The following is a 3,422-nucleotide window of genomic DNA, read 5'->3' on the forward strand; positions in this document are numbered from 1 at the left end:
GTTCTTTGAGGATTCTTTGGGTATGTCTTTCTTGATGCAATCACACTTTTGAAGAATTCAAAATAGAAAATAGTCAATAAAAGCCCTGCTTTAACCTCAGTATTTTGAAAAATTGAGAGGTTCTATGGTTTGGTGGCAAGATTATTTTTTTTAATACTGGGTTTGAATATGTCAATAAACTCCTAAGACATATTTCTTATGTAAATGGAATTATTTTTGGGGGCTCACGGTACATTCTGAAAAAAGTTTCAGTTTGTTTTCTGATTTTATCTTACTGCTAACTATTTTGGATCACGTCTATCAGGACATTAGGTGCTTTAATCAGAGAGCTGGCAAAACATGTGGGAGAAAGTAGAGGATGATTGCTTCCCCAGTGAATGGGCAGCCTTGAGGGAGAACAGCTATCATTTTTATTTATGGGATTCTGTTACTTCTATATCAGAGAATGATGAAATGGTATCAATAGACATTCTCAAATGAAAAAAAAACACCACAAAACCTAAACACCAAAACCAAAACAATGTTTACATTGGCTCCTGTTAGGAGGATCCCGGCAGATAGAACTGGAAGAGAACCCGAGCACCATTCAGACTAGTTCCTTTCTTTTTAGGAAAAAGGAAGTGCATTGATTTGAGCAAAATCCGCTTCTACTGATTCCAGTTTTTTCATAAAACATGACTTTTGCTCTTTGTATCTAATTTTCTTTAAAAACCCCATACTAGTTATTTTTTTTGGAAAAAGAAATTACCCATAGGAACTTCTAGTTTGCTCTCTTTGTGATAAATGATGTAAGATTATACCAAATCAACAAGAGAAAGAATATTAACATTTTAAAGTAAAAACAACAGACTGTACCTATTGGTGTTTTTTTTTTTTTAAGGCACAAGTGTAAAAACAATTGACACTAAACAAACGTTCATTAATTTTTAAACAATTTTTAAAATACGTAATTCCATTTCAAGGTCAAAATGAAGAATACTTAGACTTGACCCTAGAGTATTGTAAAAAAACCATACCTATACATACATAATTACTCTTAGTGACATACTTTGGACATATTACAAGGTGGGACCGGTCCTTGGAGAGGGATGTCATGCTTGTGAGGGTGAAGAGACAGCACAAGAGAGGAAGACCTTGGATGACATGGATTGATTAAGTGACTGTGGTAATGGGGGTAAGTGTGTCAGAGACAGTAAGACTGGCACAGGATAGGGCAAGGTTTAGGGCTGTTGTACATAGAGTCATTATGAGTTGCAGGTGATTCAACAGCACATAACAGCAACAACAACATCATGCCTTGCGTTTGTTTTGTTCATCATTTTATTTCTATTGTTTTGTTAGAACAGATGGCACCCAATTTTTATTTTTTGATAAATGAATTAGTGGGAAGGATAGATGACATACGACTTCATAGTAAACTACAGACTGGAAATAATCCCTGAAAAAGGAGATAATTTGTAGCTGTTTCTAATCACTGAAGATGTCTGGTGGTGTAGTCTGTAGGGAGTGGTACTGCTAATCCAAAGGTGGCCCCTCTGGAGGTTCAAATACAACAGTGGCTCTGTGGAAGAAAGGGGAGTGATTTTCTGTGCTATTTACAGACTCTGAGAACCTGCTGGAGGTTTAACTATAAGTTGATTGTAACTCAATAACAATGAGAAGGAGAGAGAGGGAAAATCACTCAAGAACTTTTATTTTAAGAAATAAAGTTAAGAAGAGGTGTGAAACAGAATCTGAGTAGGAATTTTCATCTGATTTCATGTCCTTTATTTGACATGGAGATGACACTACACCTTGCCTCTAAGATGCACCTGACTGTACTTCTTCCAAGATAGACTTCTTCTTTTTGACAGTCCATAGGACATTCAATACTCTTCTCCCACACCACAGCTCAAAGGCATCAATTCTTCTGTTTTCCTTATTCATTGTTTGACTGTCAGATGCATACAAAGCAATTAGAAGTTGAAAACTTTGTTTTGCATACTTTGGTCATATTGTCAGGATGGGCCAGTTCTTGGAAAAGTATGTCATACTGGGAAAGACTGAGGGTCAGAGAAGGAGAGGAAGATCATCAGCAAGATGGATTGACAGTGTCTATAACATGGGCTTAAGATTGTAAGGGAGGTTCAGGATACGGCAAGGTTCAGATCTGGTGCTCATAGGGCTGATAGGAGTTCTAGTTGACTTGATAGCTCCTAACAACAACAACAACAACATTTAACATTGCTCTCACCTAATTAGAACCTGAGACACCTTGTACCCATACAATAAGCTATGGCCTCAACCAGAGTCCCAGGATGGAGACTGAAGCTGGAGTTGAAAACTGAGTACTCTGCTTCCTGAAAGAAAAGAAACTACTGATACCTTAAAGTAGAGACGCAAGGGAAGGGAATTAATTTTTAAAATGCTTCCACTTACATTTATTACATTCTTTTACATTTATTGCCTCACTTAATGCTCATAGCTCTGAAAATGTAGTGATATTATTCCCATTTTAGAAGTAGAAAACAGGCTCATAAAAACTGAACAACATACTCAAAGTCACATAGCTATGAAGTAGTGAAGTCAAGTTAGTAACTAACTTGAGGTTAATTCTCAATAAGCACAGCCAGAGGCTCCTTAGAAGCAAGGGTTAGGAGACTTCCTCTCACATCCTTTGGGCTTTCTTCCCAGAGAGGTCAGTGAATGGAAAATGACATCATTCTGGTAAAAGTAGAAAGTCAGTGAAAGAGAGGAAGACTTCTTAACAACATGCACTGAATCAGTAACTGCATCAGTGGGCTTAAGCACTGAAGGGATTTTGAGGATGTTCTTGGACTGGGTGAGTTTTTGATCTGTTGTACCTCAAGGTGACTGAATGACATCTAACAACAACAAGCAACTGCCAAAGCTTATGCTCTCTCTGCCATATCTCTTCAAAACAGAGTTCAGTGCAGTCTTTATGCAATTCTGACAGTGATGCCATCAAGCATGATTCTAAATTCTTAAATGTTGTTGTTAGATGCTGTCAAGTTGAGTATGACCCATATTGACCTATTAACAGCAGATCTAAACCTTGTCCTATCCTGTGCTTCTTTCATTGTCTCTGACATGCTCTGACATTGCTACAGTCACTGTGTTAATCCTTCTCCTTGAGGGTCTTCCTCTCCTTTGCTGGATTCTTAAAATTTGGGCTTTAGTAAATTCAGAAAACCTAAGGAATGCTGTCTCCAAGTTTCTTTTAAGTTATTGGAAATCTATTTGAGAATAAGTGTCATTTGATGTATTCGACCGTCTAATTCATCCCAATTCTGCCAAATAAAGGAAAGGAAGTTTGAAGATGAACAGCAGAAGGAGTGAGGGAAGGAATGAAAGGAGAGAGGAAGAAAGTAAAGGAGGGTAGGGAGAGAACACACTCATGAGAGAGATGAGAGAGTGGCTTG

Source organism: Elephantulus edwardii, unplaced genomic scaffold (assembly GCF_000299155.1).
Source record: "Elephantulus edwardii isolate Elephantulus edwardi_28Jun2011 unplaced genomic scaffold, EleEdw1.0 scaffold00007, whole genome shotgun sequence".
NCBI classification, from domain to species: Eukaryota; Metazoa; Chordata; class Mammalia; order Macroscelidea; family Macroscelididae; genus Elephantulus; species Elephantulus edwardii.